The following is a 22,747-nucleotide window of genomic DNA, read 5'->3' as shown; positions in this document are numbered from 1 at the left end:
CTGGATTGGTTGCAGGAAAGGTGGCTGAGGGAGTGTCCTTGCATTTTGAAAGGTCTTTGGAAGGACGAAGAAGGACCAGCTCAGAGTCCACAGATGGAAAAGTATTCTAGGCATATAGGTGGCCAACTATCCTGGAGCTGTTCCCATCCTGGCCTGCCTCCATTGGTCCTTGGTGTCTGCAGCACACCATGGAACAAGTTCCTCACCTGCCATGCTCCTCCAATCTAGGACGAGCTTTGGTCAGCCAGGTGCTGGGCGCTCCACCTGAGAAGGTTGGGTGTCCCTGGTTTTTAGGAATCAATAGTTAATGACTGATTTTCATTACATTTCTTATGCCATCAGAGAGGAAGGTGCCAGGCTCTGGAGCAGAGTGCCCTGAAATCTAACCAGGGGTGCTCCAGGATCCAACTTGGGGTAATCACTATGGGAAATCAATCCTTCCTTCCTTCCTTCCTTCCTTCCTTCCTTCCTTCCTTCCTTCCTTCCTCTCTTTGTTCTTCTTTCATTTGTTCTGGGAAGGCCACTCTATATTCCAGTCCAGGCTGACTTTGAACTCTTGTTCTTCCTGCCTCTGTCTCCTGAGAGCTGGGATGACAGGTCTGTATCATCACGCCTGGTTAGAGCTGCTCTTCTCTTATGAATCCCCTCAGGCAATGCTTCTATTCAAGAAGGAAGTGGGAGAAAGTGACAGAATCTCCAATGAGGCCATGGAGGCTCCCTGCTGTCATCTCCTCTACCTGGTCCTCTCCGCATGGCCTCATCCTGCATGCCACCTGTCTGATCTTCAGCTTTCTTAGCCTCCAGGTGGAAACAGCAAGGCCCATTTTGCTGGGCTAGGGTAGGGCATAATGAGAACATGGCTTCAGAGCTCCCAGCCCGTGGTGATCACCTAGACAACCTGGTTCAAATTCCAGGTTGGTGGCTTGAGGCTGAGGCCACCCCAGCACCCCCCCCCCACCCCAGAGTCCTTTGGAGGGAAATAGTTGGGTTTATGCACAAAAGGGCCAGCAACGAGGCTTCAAAGGTGCAGGCCACACCTGCCTTCCTGGGAAATTCCTGGTGTGGGTACCACTCTTGAAGCTGACCTTGTGTGAGCAGGCACATTGTACCTATTTGCCATTATTTGGTGGAGGTGAGGGATAGGGGTGAGAGGAACATGTGGCTCAGTAAAAAAAAACAACAACCCACAAACCAGCCATCAGCCTGTGGCCAGGACCGTTTGCCTTGAGGGCAATCGTGTAGACGGTAATGAAACTAGAGGAAGCTAGCAGCAGAGGCCAGACCCTTCCTTAGAGGATGAGACACTGCGGTCTCTCATCTGCATCTGTGCATCAAATTCTGCCCACCTGCCTGGCATCCTGGTGGCGAAAAGTGGCTTTGAGTTTTTCGCCAGACACAGAGGCTTTATCTGGACTGTCCCTGGCTTAGAGGCATGGAGATCTCTTCCAAATTCCCCGGTGTGCGGCTAGGGGCATCTCAAGGAAGTGAATAGCCATCAAGCAGGGCATTGAAATGAGGGGTCCAAGAGGCTGGCAGAGTGGCTTCTGGGGGTTTCTGCCATGGATGCAGATAACAGAGTGGACTGAGGACAGATGGAGACATGGAAGCTTCACCTACCACGCTGTGAGCCCAGGGCAGTGGAGAGCCCACGGAGAATGTCCAGTTACTGATGGCCATTCTTCTGAGCCTTACTGCTGCCTCCTGAGCGTGTGAATGCACACATCAATGCACACACACAGTTGCATACACCCATGTGTACAAGTTTGTACTGGTGCCATCTTGAAATGTAACTTGTTCTTACACATTGCCACTATCTTCATCCCTATCTTACAGGTGAAGAATCAGCCCAGAGAGGTTAAACTGTTTTCCAAGGCCAATCAGCCAGGGAGTAGCAGAGCTGGAATTTGTGGCTGCAGCTAGACAGCCTCTTCCTACAGCTGGCAACCTACTGTGTACTTGGAAGTTTGTGATACATACGGCATCCTTTGGTTCTTCACTGGCTTACTGTGATATAGACTGTGGGTAAAGATCATAAAATTCCTAACAAGTGCAGCATCCTATTTCTATGCTAATCAGGAGAAAACCATGGTAGAACCCAATATAAGAAATCTGGAGAGAGAGTAAGAGAGATTGGAGGAGGAGACTGAGACTCAGAGAGCTTGAATACTTTGCCTGACTTTTCAACAGGTAGTGGTGGAAGTAGTAGATACCCATAGGCAAAGGAAACCTTGATCTGTCACACTTTAAAATCCATATAAGGTGGATCACAAATCCAAATGCAAAATAAACAATGCAATTACTAACACAGAGGAACTGGGTGCTGGTGGCTCAGGCCTGTAATCGTAGCTACTCAGGAGGCTGAGATCTGAGGATCATGGCTTGTAGACTGCCTGGGTAAGAAAGTCCATGAGACTCTTGTCTCTGATTAACTACCAGAAACTGGAAATGACACTGTGGCTCAAAGTGGTAGAGATCTAGCTTTGAGCAAAGGGATTCAGGGACATCACCCAGGCTCTGAGTTCAAGCCCAAAGACTGGCGAAAACAAATAAACAACCCCTTCCCCCCAAAAAAAAAAACAGAGGAGAAAGTTTTATGACTTGAGGTTAGCCCAAGTGTGGTTATTTTGTTTTTCATTTTTTTGTTTTTGTCAATTGTGGGGCCCGAACTCAGGGCCTGGGTGCTATCTCTGAGCTTTTTTGCTCAAGGCTAGTGCTCTACCACTTTAAGCCACAGCTTTATTTTGGGTTTTTTTGGTGGTTAATTGGAGATAAGAGTCTTGGAATTTCTTGCCTAGGCTGAATTTGGGCTGTGATTCCCCAGATCTTAGTCTCCTGAGTAGTTAGGATTACAGTTGTGAGCCACCAGCACGCCCAGCAGCACAAGTGTTTCTTTACGTGACATCAAAAGTATGATCCATAAAATGAAACAAAACATTGTTAAATTATACTTCAAATTAAAACAAATTGCGGTGCAAAAAAGCACTATGTGGAGAACAAGAAGATATTTTATCCCATAGAGTGGGATGAAATAAATAAAAATGTCTGAAATAAAATCAAATATCTGAAATTATATACTAGCTTAAAAAGAATTGTGTCTAGAATAGATGAAGAACTCTCAAGACTCAGCAGTAAGAAGAGGCAATTAGAAGACAGAGAAAAGATGCTAAAGCTACCAAGGATTGTGTATAAGTGCTAAAGCAGCCCAGGGACAGATGGTCTGTTCCATTAGCCTTTAAGGAAATGCAAATTAAAGCCTCAAAGACATCCCTTGGCACTAGTATTAGAGCGGCTAAAGTAAAAACCATCGACAATAACAAGTGCTGTCAAGGATGGGTAGAATCTGGTGAGGATGTAGAGAGAACTCTTATTCACTGGTGCGGAAGCAAAATGGGATAGCCACTCTGGAAAACATTTCATAGTTTCTTAGAAAGTGCCACATATACCCACTGTAGGCCCCGCAGCCCAACTCCTCGATGGGAGTGCTTCTGGAAGATCCACTTCTAACCATCGAAATTAACCCAAGTGTCCTTGAATGCAAGTGTTTGTTTCAATGCTAAAACAAAAAAAAATCTATGTATGTATTAACTTAGAAGAGTCTTGAAGGCAGTATGTGGAGTAAAAGAGTTTCAAAACATCACTCACTTAAGGTTCCCTTTATACAATATTCCTGGCAAGACAACTTGTGAGGGTGTACACCTGTGATTCCAGCTACATAGGAGGTGGAGAGAGGAGGATCACAGTTGGAGGTCAGCCTGGGCAAAAGTTAGGGGAGATCCTATCTGAAACAAACCAATCAGCCAACAATAATCAACCAACAATAAAAGTAGAAGGATTGGGGTGTGACTCAAGCGGTGAGCACTTGCCTGGACAAACTTGAGGTACTGAGTTCAGTTGCTGCCAGTACTACCCAAAACAAGAAAACTATGGTGACAAAGGTTTGGAGTGGAGGGTATGGGTAGGAAGGCATAGCAGGAAGGAACTTATTTGAGTTGTGATTTTGCTTTTGGTCATGCTCTGTAATCCAGGCTGGCCTCCATCTTGATCCTCCTGCCTCTGCCTCCTTGGATCACACTATCATACCCAGTTTATGGAATTGTTTTGTAGTCTCACTTTGGTGGTTACAAACACATAGACATGTGTTAGAGTTCATAGAACTGGGCACTCGGAAGAGTACTGCCTGGGAGCACGCTCAGTGTTAGCTCATAACAACAGCACGGCTGTGACTCAAAGGCCGGTCTACCTGGAACCAAAGTTCCAGCACAGAACCACTGCATAGCAAGCCCCTTCTAGCTCAATCCTTCTCTCTCCTGGTTCTAGAACTCTCCAGTCCCGGGGCAGTAGTTAAACACTGGAGCAGAGCCAAGGGGCAATGCCTGAAGGTGCAGGCCAGCCCTGTTCCCGGAGTCCCAACATCTTTCTATATAACAACAATGGTGAGATTGTTCTGTGGAGGCCTCAGGACCTGTGGAGTTTGACCGGTGCACCTGACCTCCTGGTGGTTAGGAGGAAACATTGGCACAGCCCCTGTAGGATGATTTGACTATGTACAGTAAGAGCATGGACTCTCCTGACAAGAGTCAGATTACAGTAAGTTCTCAGTAGCTGGCTCGTTCTCAGGAGGATCTCCCTAAAGCTGTCATCCTGGGGAGGAGGTGCTCATTAACATTGTTGTGCTGGGCACGGGTGCATAACTCATCTGAAGGGAAGGTACTCTGCCCCAATTACAGATGAGAAAACTGAGGCTCAAAAAGGGAGTTGTCTGCGTCAAGATGGTTTCCAGAAGTGGGGAATGGAGCCAGGATTTGACATGTATTCATTAGATTTGGGGGAGCCTGGACTTAAATGGTTGGGGTGGGGGGAGGTTGAGGGTGGAGGAAAGAAGAGAACTTATTTTGGTTAGTGCTTACCATGGTCAGTTGTCAGCTCCTCAGGGAAGCCCGCCCTGACTGCTTTGTCCAAAATGCCATGTGCCCCTCCCACTTGCTAGGTCATGTGCCTTCCTGACACACATATCACCATGCTGCAGCACCTGACATCACAGGGCCTGGGAAGCAGCTCTTTCTCTGACTCAGAAATCCACCAGGCTCCCTTTGGTCAGGGCTGTGTCCCCAGGGCCTGGCTCAGAGTTGTTGTTTGATGACTATTAGAAAAAAGCAACAAACAACAAACAAACCCCAAATGAACCAGGAACATCCTGACCTCATCCCATTGGTCTCCAGCTAACTTCTGTGATCCCATTTTGCTGTGAGGCTAGATAAGTACCTTGACTTGCCATGCCTGCTTCACATTCTGGAGGCACGATTCAAACTCTCAAACCAGGGCTCCTTCCTGCCCATTTCTATCTCAGACCCACCACATTAGGGGGTGACCCAGCACGAGCGCATCTTTGAGCTTGACATCTTAATGCACCTGACATCGGGCCTCCTTTGCTCGTCTTAAAGCAACTTGCTCCTTGCCAAAGGATGCAGAAGCACCATCTGTCTGTCTGCCCTCCAGGCGGCTCTCCTCCTAATCCTCCTCCAGGGGCCAGAGAGGATTTGAGTCCAACAGGATCTCGCCATTCTGCTGGTTAAAACTACTGATAACCCACTGTCACTCTCCACCTACTGGACGGGCTGTGGCACAGCTCACTGAGGTTCAGACCGCAGAGTTCCGCCTCCCCCAGCAGGAAGGCCTCCCCCCCCCCCGCCCTTTCCCTCAGCTTTGGCCTTTTGGACAGTGACTTTTTGTGCCCTGTGTTTCTCTGCTCAGTTTGCTTCTCTGCTCACTCCCATGAGTCTGTGGACCTAGGAGGAAGGGTACGTTGATTCTCTCCATCCCCAGATTCTTGGCTCCAAGCATAGGGCTGAGCACCTGCAGTAGGAGCATAGTAAATCTCTGCTGACTACAAAGGCAGGCCAGAGGTCATTCATCATTCCTTCCCTAGGGACCAAGGGGAGCAGGCCCTGGGGGTGGGGGTGGGGGAGCTATGTAGCATCCAGAAGCTCATTTGATTTAATTTTCATGATTGTTTAGGTCTTTTTTCTTGCTCGACAACTATGGATTGGGAGATAATCTGAAGATCAATCTTTTTTCTCTCCGAGTTCACCCAGGCCCCCTGTTTGGCTTCATTGACTGTGTCAATGGGAGGGGACAAGCTATTCTTGCCATGCTGTTGGATGGAGATCTGGGGGTTCTCTTTCTCCCCTGGCCTGGAGGGAGCTCAGAGGAGGCTTAGACATCCCAGGACGAGAGCACCGAGGAGGGTCAGGCACAAGACAAGGGGGGCAATGCACCTGTCCCCAGGGCCACATGACTGTCCCTCCAGGATCCTGGAGGATCCTCTGAGGCCTTCTGCCTTCTCTTGGTTATGAAGTCTCATGAGTAGAGCACCCAGCGGGCAGGTGGGCAGTTTCAGATGCAGATGGACACAGACCGTAGTTGGGAACTCACTGGCATTACTCAAGTCCCGTCCATTTTGAGCACAACTCCATCTGATGTTGGGATGGGCAGTGGTCCTGGCAGTGCTGGGGTCGAATCCATACGCTAGCAGCTGGAGTGGGTCAGAGGGTCACATAAATGAGAAGCAGTGGAGGGAACTGGTCAGTGTGAGGTCAGGCCCCACCAGAGCGAGCACACTGATGGGCAGGCTTGCATAGTCGGGCCCCCGCTGGGTGTACTTCGTGTGAGTCAAACTTACTTATTGTCCAGGAGGACCCTGTGGGGTAGGAACCAATAATGTACCTGCCATGTAGATAATGACAGTGGGGCCATCTGCCCAAGGCCACCCAGGCATCTGGTTCCAGGCCTGTGCTGCCCTTGAGGATGAGTGTAGCTTTCAGAATTGCCCAGTTTACCGGGAGGAATGAGAAGTCTGGATTTCTAGGAAGTTTCCAGATTTTTATGACACAGTGGGCGTCAGATTGTGTTCCATGCTGCTTCTCTGGAGCCAGTGGGTGGAAAAAATGGAGACAGCTCCAGATTTCTGATCCAAGAACCACCAAGAACTGGGAGGCAAACAGTTCCATGCCCAAATGTATAAAATTTGGGTTTCCCTTCTCTGAACCTCAGTTTCCCCACATGCGTGCCCTATGAGTAGCCGAGGAGATTACAGCGTGCACGTGGCCAGCCCTGGACTAATACGGAGCCATGGTGGCATCTTTGTTGGCTTCCTCTCTGCTGCTGGCCCTCTGCCTTTGGCACCAATAGGGTTTTGTTTCCTGCCCAGTGTGGCTTAGATGAAGTCTCCTCTGTTTACCTGGGGCCATTGAGAAGACCTGATCAGGCTTTGAAGTGCCTGGCTCAGTTTTCAAAGGCTTGGCAGTGTCACTGGACGTCCCTGGTGTGTGTGCCTTTCAGGACACATTGCAGTGTAACCCAGTTCTCAAAGTCTTCATGCTAGTTTCTTCGTTTTCTTGTGTATTTATTTACTTAGTGCTGGAGTTTGAATTCAAGGCGTTAGCTTTCTCACTCAAAGTTGGTGCTCTACCATACCTCAAGTATGGTTAAATTAGAGATAAGAGTCTCACAGACTTTCCTGTCTGGGCTGTCTTGGAACTGAGATCTTCAGGTCTCAGCCTCCTGAATAAGTAGAATTACAGGCGTGAGCCTTTGGTGCCTAGCCCTTCCTGCTGTTTTGAATCAGGCCTGGGGTGAGCCTTGGTCTTCAACCCAGCCTTATTGGATGAGTTCCTCAAGCTGTTCTCCCTTTGACTTCACCTTGGAACTCTTAACTGTTGTTTCTACCCACATTCCATTGGTCTAAACAAGTCATATGGCCAAGTCTATGATCAGCAGGACTGGGACCCATGCCCTGCTTGTTCCCAGTGCTCTGAAGGTCACCTGGCAGAGGCAGGAAAGGAGTGAGGAGTTGGGAACCCAAAGCCAATCCCCTGATATACCATTCAGAATGAAATGACTGAGCACCCAGTCCCCACTTACCCAACTGGGCGATCCCAAGTCCCCCAACTTTCTGTCACCCTCTTATGGTGTCTTATAGTCATGTACTGGTCAATGTCCAAGGGACTCCTTAAGAAAGTCTACAGACTCCCCAGGGCCTCCATCACTACTTCCTATAGTTTTTTATTTTCTGCTAAATTCTATCCATCTCTTTCCTATGCTTGTCTCTCCGCCTCCACCCACCCCCACGATGTGCTTAGGGCTCATGTGTGAATAATCAAAACTCCTGCCTTGCTTGGCTGAGCAAAAAGCCATCTATTTTCAGTGTCTACTCTGTAGTATTATAAAACGCCTGTGTGTGGGCTTTTATTACCCACCCCCTGTTAACTCAGTAACATTGCAAGGCAAGGTAAACTACCTGTGCGGTAAAGGAATGAACTGAAGGGAATGGTTTAAAGGGTTATTTATCCCACACCAACCACTTCTTTCTGGAGTTGTGATGTTGGAGGAGAATTCTATACTTTATTCTTGCTGTTTCTGTTAACATATGAAGGGCATCTGAAAAGGCTGTGGCAAGAAAACCAGTTTACTGTCAGAACTAGTCTTTTCTAGAACTTACTTACTCTTGACACATCTTTGGAACCACTATCCAATCTGACAGCTGCAGGAGTGGGAAAAGCCATGTTGGGTGGAGGTGGCTATGGGAAGGGAGGAGCATCCCAGTATTCACTTGGTTCTTCTCTCTGGAGCCCACCTTCCTAGGTGAGCCTGGAATTTTTTGGGAGTGAAAGGAGTTACCAGGACATTGGCATGGACTGGACTGGACTATCCCAGGCAAGGTAGGGCACGTGGTCACCTGAGTTACTCAATTCATAGCTGCTGGTAGCAGTTCTAAAATCTAGATTGCATATAAGTCAGTGTCTTCTCTTGCCTCAGTTTCCTCAGTGATTAAATAAATGCATCTCAGTTCAGTTATATTTCATTGATTCAAACTGTGTGTTGTGTGTAGTGTGTGTGTGTGTGTGTGTGTGTGTGTGTGTGTGTGTGTGTTGTGTGTATATGTTGGCACTGGGACTTGAACTCAAGGCCTAGGCACTGTCCCTTAACTTTAACTTTTCCACTCAAGGCTGGATGCTCTACCACTTGAGCCAAAGTTCTACCTCTGACCTTTTGGTGGTTAATTGGTGATAAGAGTTTCACAGACTTCCCTGCCTGGGCTGGCTTCAAACCATGATCCTCAGGTCTCTTGAATAGCTAGGATTCCAGGTATGAGCGACTGGTGCTCAGTTGACTCAAACTTTTGAGTATGGAACAAGCCCCTCCTGGCTGCTGGCCCCTCCTGGGTCCTGGGGAGCACAATGAATACACGTTCCCACCTTTGAGGGTCTCACAGCATAGAAGAGGAGAGAAATGATAGCATCGTTCAGGGATCATGGTCTCTGCTTCATCTTAACCTTTAACCTTCTGCTTATGAGAAAAGATGGGTCTGGAAGGGCTTTTAGATCATGACTCCTGGGCTGTACCTGACATAGGAACCTGTAGCACCTGTAAGCCTTGCCACCCATGCAGTTTCCAACTCTCAGGCTGAGTCCTAGGGGACTGCGGAGTTCTTAGGCAGAGACAAAGCCGCTTCATCTCCAGTTGGGATGGCTAATCACGACTCGCCCATGGTTGGAGGAATGATTATCTGTCAAGGTTCATTTGAGCTATAGATCCCCCTTTCCACTACATAGCCCTGGCAGCTGCTAGCAGGGCTGCTCCCCAGGAAGCAAGAGAGACAGAAATTACCTTCTACACCTTGCTGCTTATTTGGACTGGCAGTCAGAGAAGAGCTTTCGTCTTGCCAAGGCTGATAACAGAATTGTCATGGTTGGTGGACACACGGACCCTGGGAGGAGAGTGGGGAGGGTTTCAGGAAATCATGGAATTGTTGCAACTTGAGCCACCTCTAATTTGACTGCGTATGTGTGTGTGTGTGTGTGTGTGTGTGTGTGTGTTGGTACTGGACTTGAACTCAAGGCCTTAGCTTTTTTTTTTTTCCCTCAAGACTGATACTCTACCACTCGAGCTATAGCTCCACTACCAGCTTTTTGGTGGTTAATTGGAAATAAGCCTCTCCTGGACTTTCCTGTCTTGGCTAGCTTGAACTTCAATCCTCAGATATCAGTCTCCTGAGTAGCTAGGCTTACAGGCATAGACCACTAGTGTCCTGTGATGTAAATTGCATTTTAAGCATGGCTTGTTCCTTTGTTTATCTTGGTCTGGACTCTTACAGTGTTCCTTAAAGATCCAGCCCCCTTGGCGATCTGGGCTTATATACCTATACAGGACTGGTGCTATGACCCCACATATGTTACTTCACAGACACAGCAATTCCTCAGGATAATAATTGCATCCATCAGGACCCTTTTAGAAGTTATAAGGGAAAGAAATGTGAAAGAAGAACTACAGGGTTAGTAAGTGTAAAAGTCTGTGAAAATTTCAGGAATGGCTGGATCTAAGCGCTTTGGGAATCTATCATTATAACTTGCTTCTACTATTTCTCTTCTCATTTCTCTATGAGATGGACCTGCTGTTTGCAGAGGCCTCTAGAAACTTCACCAGAAGATAAGAGTTTCACTTGCTAGCTCAGTAATTTTGACAAAGTCTCAGGGTAGAATCTCATTGGTTAGTGCTGAATCCTACACCCCTCCTAAGCCAGTTACTGTGGCCAGAGGAGTATAATGTTCTATTTGAACCAGGCAAGGCGGTGCACTACCATTTCGGGGCCTAACAACCCGGGAAGGGTGGCCACAAAATGAAGGTGGGTCCCCAACAAAAGTGGAGGTGCCATAACTCCAGCAAAAGGGGGAGTTAGTTTCAACATTACCTCTTCAGCAAAGATGAGACTGAAAAGGTTTATTAGGTAATAGGCTAATTGACCAATCAGAAGGGAGACTTCCAGAGAGGGCAGAGCTTCAGTGGGAAATTAACCCTTCGGATGAAGGTGCCGGAAGGGGCCGGAAGGGTCCAGGAGAGGAGCTTGGGTGCCATGACATCACCTGGGTGCTCAGTGTGGAACCGAGAAGGATCGTTCTGTCCTGAGAATCCACGGTGTGTCAGGCCCTGTGCCGAGAGTTTTACCTGGTCTTCTTCAGTTGGATGTCATGTAAGTCAACTCTCATCCCTGAAGATGAGAAACTGAGGCACAGAGCGGAAGTCACTTTGTTCAAGTCTGCCTACTTACTGAGTGACAGAGCCAGATTTCTGTAATTAGTTAAATAATCAATTAGGCAGAATTGGGATTTGATTGCAGGGCCTTGCACTTGATAAGCAGGTACTCTACCACCTGAGCCAAAACCTCAAAATATTTTTGCTTTAGTTTATTTTTCAGATAGGCCCACACTCTTTTTTTTTCTTTTACTGGATGTTTTATTTATTTTTAATGTTTTTTTATTGTGAAAATACTGTACAGAGGGGTTACAGTTACATGAGCAAGGTAATGAGTACATTTCTTATCAAGCATTGTTACCTCCTCTTTTGTTTTTCTCCTACCATCCCTTCCCTCCCACCTCCACAACTCTACTCCCCTGCCCCTCCCCCACCTCCCCCCCCACCTAAATTTTAAAGTTTGTTTTTCAACATACTGTCTTCAGGACCACACTCCTTTTGCCTGAGTCTTGGATCACAAACCTACAATCTCTGCTTCCTGAGTAGTTGGAATTATAGGCATAAAGCACAACATGCAGCAACGCTGCTTCTTCCTCCTCCTCCTCCTCTTCCTCCTCCTCCTCCTTCTTCTTGATCTTTGTCTTTTTTGAGATGGGCTCTCCCTAAAATAGTCAGAGGATGACACTCCATTCTGCAGGTTTTGATCCAGCTGTGACCACAGACCAGCATAGTCCCTTCTGTGGCTCGCTTTCCTCCTGACCCATGGGGACACCAGGGACTTCCCTCCCAGCACACACGTGGGTTCCTGAATTATTAAGTAGCATAAAGAGTGTGATGTGAGCGCCCAGCCACTGTTAAAGTGAGGACACTGATTGGCTGCTGTCGGGGTTCTTTCCAGGCCTCTGCCTCTGCCTGTGGTTTCCTGACTCCCAAAGCCTCCTGGGAAGGTGACCCTGGTCACCCAGAGCCATTAACACCCCTCAGGTGAGGAAATGTGAGGCTCGCCTGCTGTCACATTTAATGCAGGTTCCAAGCCTGGTCACTCAGTCACTGTCGTCCGTCCCCGCCCTGGGATCTCACACCCGGCTCCTTCCCACTAATGAGGCTCCCGGGAGCCTCCAGGCTCTACCTGGATCTTGTTCTTCCTGCCGCTTCCTGTCACACCTGGAGAAAGGTGGCAATCAAGCTATCTGTCAGCCAGAGGAAGTGAGCCTTGCGGATGGGACACTGACTAGGGGGCTGCCTTTCTGGTTTGGCCAATTTTGAGCTGTAGAATCCTGGTGATGATCTTGTGGTACCATCTTCCTTACCCACGAGGTGTGTGTGTGTCTCATGACCTGTGGGAGTCTCAACTCAGGGCATTAGATCATCAGTTAGATAATTTCTTGGGAAAGGTGGGGTCAGGAATTCTCCCCACAGGCAATTTAATACCCACAAATGCACCTTTGAATAACATCACGGGGAGCCTGTGTAGAGGCATTATTCTTTTGTATTTCCCAGCCTTCCTTGCAGTGCTGGAGTTCATGTCATGTGACGTGACTCCTTCTGACTAATGGATGGTGAGCAGAAGCAGTGAACTTTGTACCATGTGACTATTTCTGACCAATGGATGGTGAGCAGAGGCCACATCTGTCACTTCCAGGCTGTGGTGGCTGAAGCGAATGTGATTTCTCCATTCCTCCCTTCTCATGCAGGCCGTGACTCTGTGCTGGTCCTGACAGTGCAGCTACAAGATGGAGAAGAGAGATATATGTACAGTGTGCAGACATTGAGCTGTCAAGGTTGGTGGTGGGTAGTACGGCAGCACCAAGACTCTGGTCTGACTCATTGACCTCTCAAGCATAAGAGCTCTGTGTGGCCAGGGACTTTTGTGATTCAGGTCCCTGGCTTTTAGCTTCTTGGAGTCTCTGTTGTCTGCTACTTTTGCCCTTGTCTTTTCTAGCATGTACCCCTCAGCTTGAGTGGTCTGGACCCCACCTCCCTGCTTCCTACTCAATTGCAAGAGGTTCTCTCATATCACTTTAGTGAAGAAAGGCCAATTTCGATCTAAGGTGACCACAGGATTTTGGCACATGGAATGTTTGAGTCAAGAGAGTTTGTCAGGCAAATGCTGCATCACCAGCTGAGATCCAGTAGATCAGTCCATCCCATTGGGTCATTCTTCCATGGATGACGGTCACTTGCTTCTAAAGGTTTCACCAGGCTTCACTTTTGTATTCCCAAATCTATCTTCCTGACTGCCCACTGAAGGACTCCTTCTTAGAGCTGAATCTGGTCCTATCCTTTCTCTGATGAAGAACAATGTGCCTCAGAACATGGCTCCAGGCCTCAAGAGCCTGGTTTGAGTCCACCTAATTGCTGTGTGGCTTGTGGTAGCTTACCTAACCTGTTTTGTGTCTTTATTTCCACAACTCTTCATGGAGATTACAGTGATAACTTCTTTCCAGGCTTCTTGTAGGATCAAATACTTCCTGGCTTTTAGGTTTTTGTGGAAAATAACATAATGGAGCTCAGGCTAAAGTCTGTGTATTTCTCAGGCCCGGCCCTGGAGACTGGAGTCCAGAGCCCCTGCTTTGCTCTCTGACGCCTTCTGCTGCTGCTTCTCAACTTGGCTTTCTAACTACCTGACTGTTTCCCAGCACACCAAAAATAAATGCTCTTGCCTAAAGCACTGGGAACCCAAATGTGACCCAAATCCATTCAAGGCCCTCACAGTGACCCCAGCAGGCTACAGTTGCTAGCCAGTCTTGCTAGCCTCTTCCTGCCCAGCCTCACCCTGGCCTCATCCTCCAGCTCAGCCTCACTCGGGTCCCCTGCAGCCCAGCCCTGATCCTCAGGAAGCCTTCTTTCTTTGAGTCTGCAGCCTGGGGACTCTGCCAGCCTGCCTTTGTCTTGCCCTCTTCAGCCAGTCTGTCTCCTCAGACTTGCACGATAACAAGCTCTGCTAAAGTGTGTAATTCAGAGACAGGATGCGGAAAGTCTGCTTCAGACTTGGCTCGTAATTACTAGCACAGTGGAAATTGCAGGGATTTGAAACTCCACTGAAAACTAGGGTGATTGTGTCACTCAGAAAGCACAAAGGAGCAAAGTCTCTTCCACAATAAGGTGGGCAGAATTTGCATGTAGTAGAAGCAGTATAGGCCCGTTCATCCTAGGGGGTCAATGACTTTCTGGGGTTGTGAGGAGATGGGAAGAGTGGAGGGAGTAATGGGGTGTCTGCTGTGGTGGCTTGGTGGCAAATTGTCCTTGAAACATTAACTCACCTAGGTGCTGGTAGCTCATACCTCTTAATCCTAGCTACTCAGGGGGCTGGGATCTGAGGATCACGGTTCAAAGCCAGCCTGGGCAGAAAAGTCCATGAGACTCTTATCCCCAGTTTATCACAGGAAAAGCTGAAAGTGGTGCTATAGCTCAAGTGTAGAGTGCTAATCTTGAGCAAAAGGAGCTTAGGGACAACAATGAGGCCCAGAGTTCAAGATCCAGGATGGGCAAAAAAAAAGTTAGTTCAATTAATATAACTCACAGATCATGGAAGCGAATCCTATTTTGAAGGTCAGACAATATTCCTTCTCCATCACTCCCTGCCCACATCCAACATTGCTAGGGAGCAGGACATATGCCCAAGATCATGCAGCTTGTTCTTGGGCACCTGGGACTAGAAGAGAGGCTTGCTGATGCAGTGTTCATTGACCTTCACAGTGTACCAATGTTTGATGCAACTGAAAAATCTCCTTGAGTGGCAAATAGGCTGTGTTTTACTTGCTGGGGTCATCTGGGAAAGTCTTCCTGTAATACATCCTTAGAAAGATGCAAGCAGAGGGGAAAAGGAAGAGCACTGGGATTGATTAGTGATGTCTGCCATGGGTAGCAGAGCAGCAGTAGTGCAAGTGACTTGCATTTGCCATGGAAGTCTTGAATAAAATGAAAGCCAAGCTTGGAGAGAATTTTGGCTGACATATCAGCTATGTCCCTGAGACCAGAAGCTGCTCTCACCTACAATGATGTGATCTGGTTCTATACTCAGGTCCTGTTTCCTGTTGCTGTCATCCATCACTGTCCTGCCCTTGATGACAGTCTTGCTCACTTGCCAGGGCTGGTAAATAAGAGGATGACAGAGACAATGGGCCAGAAAGCATTGTATTTACAGGTTAGAAATGATGCATTAGTGCCAGGTGCTAGTGGTTCACGCTTGTAATCCTAGCTACTCAGGAAGCTGAGATCACCATTCAAAAGCCAGCCCAGGCAGGAAAGTCCACGAAATGTTCATCACTTGAGCTGTGGCTCAAGTGGTAAAGTGCTAACCTTGGGCAAAAAACCAAAGGGACAGCGCTCAAGTCTTGAGTTCACAATACTGGCACAAAAAGAAAGGGGAAGGAAAGAAAGAAAGAAAGAAAGAAAGAAAGAAAGAAAGAAAGAAAGAAAAGGAGAGAGAAAGAGAGAGAAAGAGAGAGAAAGAGAGAGAGAAAGAGAGAGAGAAAGAGAGAGAGAAAGAGAGAAAGAAAAGGGAAATTATCCTTTAGACATTTGAATCTCATGTTTCTCTCAAAGACAAAACTAATAAGAAATGGAATATCAAGGAAGTATGCTTTCCTTACTTTTAAAATTGAAACCAGGATTGACCACAGCTCCAAACCACAAACCCTGAAGCTCTTCTCCAAATACTGTGAATTCCAGAGCAGAACCCAGAGGAAACAGTATCCGTGCACACATCCCGAGTATGTTTTATAGACAGGAAAGCTGAGGTTTTCTGGGATACTTCCCAAAATAAGTATTCCGATCTTAGAGAATGTATCCAAGCATCCTTGGCTTAGAGCACTGGAACAGTCCAGCGCGGGGCCACCCTGGCAGTGGGGACAGCAAATCCAGAGCCGTGTTTCCCTCACCAAGGAATAGCTGCTGCTGCGGTGAGAGCCGGCCTGAGACCAAACCCAAATGGCAGCTGCACACAGCCCAGGGAGAGGCATGGCCCCCACCCCCCAGCCGCCCATCTGAGAGGGACTTGAAAGGAAACCCACACAGGAACTACACAGGGGTGCTGCCAGAGAGGATGTATACAAAGGCAGAAGAAGAAAGCACACAAGAGAAGATGCCTGAGGACACAGCAACACAGCATGCTCGGCCTAGGCCCAACCAATACAAGAATGGATATGGAAGTCCAAGAAGTTGTTTTTAGGAATGAAATTAAAAAATTAAAGACAGGCAGACAGATAAGGAAGAGAAGGAGGGAGGAAGGAAATGGGGGTGGGGGAAAGAGAGAAACAGATTGAAACCACATTAAAAATACCAGGAAGGGCTGAGTATGGTGGTGCATGCCTGTAATCTTAGCTACTCAGGAGGCAGAGATGGGAGGACTGAGGTCCCGGGTCAGCCTGGATGAAAGACAGAATTATGATGATCATTAGTATAATGTTTAAGGTTATTGAGTTCCTCTCTGTAGTGTGGTGATTGGTGCCTGTGATCTCAGCTTCTTGGGAGGCAGAGGCAGGAGGATCAGGATCTGAGGCTGGCTGGGGCAAAAGCAGAAAACTCGATCTGAAAAACAAACTAAAGCGAAAGGGCTGAGGGCATGGCCTGGAAAGCCTTGAATTTAGACTCTAGTTTAAACCACCAGAAAATAAAGGAAAAAGGGAGGGTAGGGGGAGACAATAATTAAGGGTGATTCCACTCTAGTGAGGAATACTGAGGACATGGTATAGAAAGTTACACATCATTAAATAAACAATCATATCATTTTATCTTAAATTTCTGTGTCCAACAGATGAAAAGAAGAAAAGATACACAAGGCTTACCCAGTGAATAAACTATAGCACAAGAGGTATAAAAATGCTCAAGGATATATATATATATATATATATATATATATATATATATATCACATCAGGTCGACAATGAAAAGAGCAGAGGCAGTGCACACACAAGCCATCAAGACATAGGAAGCCAGGGGAGGAGCCCGGTGCTATAGTAACTGCCTTCCCAGAGGACTCTGACCCATTCTTCTTTGGGGGCCGTCTCTCAAGATGGAATATATCACTACTTTCCTTCACGGCTTTCTTTCCGTTTTCAAATGAACTTACTGTGTTTATCAGGTTGAAGACAAGGTTGAAAGAAGTCATTGAACTTGAAAAATAAAAAAATGAGGTAGGGACACACTGGTGTGTCTACCTGTCACCCTAGCTACTCAGGAGGCTGAGATCTGAGGATCACTGTTTGAAGCCAGCCTGGGCAGAAAAGTCCCCGGGAGGCTCTTATCTCCAATTAGCCCCTCAAAAACGGGAAGATGAGCTGTGGCTCCAAGTGGTAAAGTGTGAGACTTGAGTGAAAGAGCTCAAGGAGAGTGGCCAGGCCCTGAGTTCAAGCCCCATGACTGACAAAAAAAGAGAGAGAGAGAGAAAAAAATTATCTGGGTGCTGGTAGCTTACACCTGTATTCCTAGCTACTTAGGTGGCTGAGATCTGAGGATCATGGTTTGAAGCCAGCTGGGGCAAGAAAGTGCGTGAGACTCTTATCTCCAATTAACCACCAAAAAGCCAGAAGTCAAGCTGTGGGTTCGAGTGACAGAGCACCGTCATTCTTTTTGCCCATTTTCCTTTTAGAAAAAGCTAAGGGACAGAGCTTAGCCCCTGAGTTCAAGCCCCAGTACTGGCAGAAAAAGACCTTCAAAACAAAACAAAACAAAGCAACAGGGATCAGGACATAGAACATTTATGACTTCTCAGAAAAACAATTCTATTAACAGAAACTTGCAATTAAAATAGAATGAAGGAAAACATATGATTAAAAGTTAAAAAGAAAGGAAACATTAAGGAAAAGAAGGAGGGAGGGGGAAGGAGGTGTGTGTATGGAGGATGGTGGGGGAGAGATAGAAATGGTGGCTGACAGCCAATGCCCAAAGTCAATTCTGTTTAACTGCAGAATCCTCCCTAAATGGCCATTGGATTCTGCTTTCAGAGGATCATGAACTTCTATAAAGCCTTTTATAAGGAACAGTATAAGTTGAAGTATGCTAACTTCCTAACCTTCATTACCAGGGAGCCAGTAATTCAGTTTAAAATCAAAACATATCCTTCCTTTTGTGAAGGCATGACCATAGCATCTTAATATTTTGCAAATTTCTTCTTCGTTGTGAAAGCAGTTTTAGGAAAGAAAATCTCCTGTGAAGCAAAATGGATCTGAAGTTAATATTGATTCTAGTTTCATCTTCATTTTTGGCTCTTCTGAAAAGTAACAGTATATCTAGTTAAAAATTTCAAGTTAAAAATTGTATGTTTGGCCAAGTGTGGTGGCACATGCCTGTAATCTCAGCACTTGAGAAGCTGGAGAAGGTGGACTGGGAACTCCAGTGGTAGAGCCCAGTGTTGAGTGAAAAAGTTAGGAGACAATGCCCAGGACAATGCCCTGGGAGCCTGTCTTATAAATGAAACAAGACAAACAAACAAACAATGGCCTGCATAATATAATTATGTGTGTTTATGGGGATTCACAATATTTTAAAAAACAATAACCTTTTTTTTGAGGCAATATTTAATTCCCCTTGGCTGAACGCCTTACGGTAGGCACTGATTCTCTCTTCCTTGATGGTGTCGCGCTCAATGAAATCGAAGCTGGAGTTCGACAGAAGTGGGGGGCTGGGAGGTATCTTTGCACAAAATATAAGATGTTTCAGGCTCCCAGGGGGCAGAAGCTGTGATGTCTTGGGTGTTGAGGGGACGCTGGGGTGCTGGGTACAGATGAAGCTGACACCCACCTCCAGGGATGGACAGGCAGACTGTGGCTCAGCTCATCAGGACTACTGCCACACAGGGAAACAAATGGGGGCTCCTTACAGCCCCTCCTCTCCTCCAGTTTTCCCAACCCACTGCCCTGCAATCTCAGTTATAGCATCTGTACCCCAACTGCTGCAACTCCTTCCCTGGGTTCCTCTTAGTCCAACAGAGAGGTTGAGCCACCCACCTAAAGTTGCTCAGCTTATAATAGGACAGGAGAGTCTTACTCCAAAGTGTATGAGGGTAGAATTGAAGACCAAGATCCCAAGCATACCCCCAGCCAGTCTGCCTCTTCCTCACTCTGCTCTTACACTGGAGAAGCCTGGGCTTCTCGAGGCTCAGGCACAGAGGTCCGAGCACTGAGGGATGAGTCCAAGTCCTTGGTTTAGCCCTGTGTGACCTTGGGGAGTGATTTGGCCTCTCTGAGCTTCCCTTGTCTCCTGGGTCCTGCTCCCTGCCTGGTGTCCCTGGGAGGTGACATAAGAATAAATTCAACAAGTTAAATGAGTGCTTAAGAATACATTTAAAGGAAGTGGCGCTGTGGCTCAAGTGGTAGAGCACTCGCTGTTAGGTAAATTAGATTGGCAGCCGAGGAAAGAGAGGACGGCGCATGGTATTCAGGGAAGGGAAAGGTTTATTTCTGAGCTACAGGCCCTCTGGTCCAGTTGGAAGCTCATGCAGCAGGCATTAAAAAAGGTCGAACCACAGCCAGGCCACGATTTATCAAGGCCAGGGGCGGGAGAACATGAGGCCATACCGGATGCGGATGTGACCTGTGTGTGTGTGTGTGTGTGTGTGTGTGTGTGTGTAAGCCTGCCTCCAGGTGTACCAGTTACCTAGGTGACACACATACTGAGTGGAGACTTAACCAAGAGGAGGGAGGAGTCTGCTCTGCCTCCTCAGGGCAGATCTTACACTCTCTAGAGCTGAAGAGCTCAGGGACAGCGCCCAGGCCCAGAGTTCAAGACCCACGACTGACCCTCCCGCCCCCCCAAATACACCTAGCAACACTGAGATTGCTGTGGGCCTGGGCTGTCGCCAGCTTGGTACGGGCCTCTCCCTGCTCCCCAGTGCCGCTCCTTCCCTCTGGGCCTCGATTTCCCAAACCTAGTTCCCCAACAGGCAAAAAGCTGTTAGAATTCTGCCCATTGCTCAGTGACTTGGTGTAAACTGAGCAAGAAAACCCAATTCTACCTCTGAGAGCACCAAGCCTTCTGGGACCTCAGGTTCCTTAGAATCTCAGTACGTCAGAGAGAGGGGGTGGGGGGAGAGAGACTCTTAAATGCTATTGATTTCTACCCTTTCACTCTGCAGATGGGGAACTGAGGCCTGAGAACACAGTGGTAGATCAAGAGCTGTTGATGAAGCAAGAGGACACAGGCTCTAGGATGCCAAAGGCTGATCTGCAGAGCATGCACCTGCCTGGGCATGCAGCATAGACCACAGGTGCTGGCGCCTCAGAGAGGCCACAGGTGGGCATCTTAATGATGAGCCCATCAGCAGGATGGGACCCGCCTGAGGCCACCCAGGGAGGGAGGCTACCTCCCTGGAGTGTGTGCAGCAGAGGTCACCAGGGGACATACCAACAAGCCACCACCATGCGGCCAGAGCTCTGGCTTTGTTGGCTGAAGCCTGTCTGCCTGGCTTACAGGCCACAGGAAACCCACGAGATGCTGTGGGCCTGGGGTCTAGGGTAGGGTAGGCTGGGGGACACGGATGGGACTGACAGAGGGCAATGGCCTTCTGTTTTGTTTTTTTCTCTCTCTCCCATCCTGGTCACCCCTGAGCCACTGACCCACTCCTGGGAGTCCATACTGCAGGCCAGGCCCAGGCCCCTGTGGAGACAGGGCCATGGTACCCCAGGCCAAGGCCCCGTGCAGCCTTTCTCTTCCACTTTCTGCCATGGCCACACAGGGGCAGATGTGGGCAGGACCCCCCCAAATCCTGCTGTCTGAATGATTTAGGTCCAAGGTAGCAAGCGTGGTTTTTCCAGGGCTCGGCTGTGTGGTCAGCCACAGAGGATCCAATCTCAGAGCTTATGTAGCGCCAAGGTAGGGGGTGCTCCATCTGAGCTTGGAGCCTTCTAGAACTAAGGAGAGACAACAGCATGGTTGGGATGGGAACAGGGACATCTGGAGCAGAAGATGGGAAAGCTGTGAGGGACTGTGCATATGAGCACTGAGGTACTGTGAGCTTGGTACTGCCATCGCTCTGGGGTCTGTTGTGTCTGCCAAGTCTTTCAGTGTGTGGTCAAAAATTTCAGGGTACTGTGAACCCTGAACTAATGGCAATCACCTAGCTCTTGGCAGGGCGGGCAGCTGGTCCTGGGCTCTGTGCTCTGTGCTGCAGGCCCCACAGCTGGAGGATGCTGGGACTTGGGACTGCCCCACCCCCAGCTGCCACCTGCTCCCACCAGGCCAGGAATCTGGGTGCTGGGAGGTTAATGGAAGCCAGAGGCAGCAACACGAAGGCAAATTGCTTGATGTTTTTCTTTCCTTCCCTCCCTGCAGCCAAGGTCCTCTTGTCCTCATCCCTGGGTCAGGCCAAGCTCGGGACTCATAATTTCAACGTTCTTTAATTTTTCTATGTTAGAGTGTTATTGCTTCTGGTCAAAGGCTACATCAAGATTTACAGAGCAAAGAGAAGGCCTAACCTGCTCATGGAGCTGTAGGCTCCCAATGGGACGCACGGGTGAGTTAGGGGCTCTGTGTGAGTGACTCCCCATGGGCTTCTTAGTTCTCTTCCCAGGTTTGCTCTGCCAAGGAGCCTCCTGGTGGTTGCAGAGTGGGAGGTAGGCCAAGAGGGCTCAGAACCCCACTACCTGCCATGGGGATCAAGAGTCAAACCTCCCCTGCCTCAGTTTCCCCACTGGTGAATGAGATGTGGCTGGAATGTGGGTTAAATGTGGTGATGCAGAGGATGTGTGTGTGGGGGGGGGGCTGGCATAGTGGCTGTCAGTCAACGGCATCTTTATTCAGAGACTTTGAACTCAGGGGTTCTAGAACTTTCCATCTGACTCCAGTGTCTTGGAAATCTAAGAGGTAAATATTAGCAGTCATGTTGTTGCTTCTCCCTGAGGCTGAGCTGGGGCTTGGAGTTGAGACTGCAGCTGAGGCAGAGGGAGCGGAATCCTGATCTGGTTCCAGCTCCTGCAGCTCAGCAGGGGAGAAGGGGTCTGTGGCGGGGGTGGGGGTGGGGTCACCCCCCGGTGAGGATGGAGCAGGGGCTGTGGAACTCTGGGTGGGCCGGAGGGAGATATCAGCCACGCAGCTGGGTGTGAAGAGGCAGCCACAGGAGAGACTGTTTGGCAGCCACGGTGCCCGCCAGCTCCAGGCCTGCCAGCACAGGTGCCCTGTGTGGGCGAGGTGCTATTTTGGCATCACAACCCCAGCAAGGTTGACCAGATGGTGAGAACCTGGGCCATGTGTCTGCCATCCACATCTCTATCAGTCACTCTGGCCAGGCTATGGGGCAGCCAGCGGCAGCTCCACCAGCCACTGTGGCCAATTGGATTCTTCCTTATGACCTGGGTTAAGGGACGGCCATCACCCGTAAGGCGGAGATGAGGAAGAGGCCCCACTTTGGGGCTTTGTGAGGGGTGGATCGCTCCATGGATGGTTCTTTGCACAGTGCCGGCACCGGCTGTGATTGAAAGACATTAGCTGGGGGATTGCTGAGTTCTCTCATCTATGAGACTCCCCTACTGTTCTTACAAACCATCCATTTATCACACCTCTCTGGGAGGTTGGGTGACATCGGGAACAAAATGGACACTGAACTGAGGTACTCAGGCTTCACCAACCGTGATGAAGTGAGGGCGGAGGGAGGTGAATTGCCCTGGGATCTCGGGGGACCTTGTGTTCAGCACAGTGTGGGAACCCTGTGGGACAGATCCCATCTGACCCCAAGCCCTGTCCCCAGCTCGGGCCCTGCCTGACATCCTCCAGGAGGGTGCA

This window comes from Dipodomys ordii, unplaced genomic scaffold (genome assembly GCF_000151885.1).
Source record: "Dipodomys ordii isolate 6190 unplaced genomic scaffold, Dord_2.0 Scaffold6, whole genome shotgun sequence".
NCBI lineage: Eukaryota > Metazoa > Chordata > Mammalia > Rodentia > Heteromyidae > Dipodomys > Dipodomys ordii.
This window is presented reverse-complemented; position numbering follows the sequence as displayed.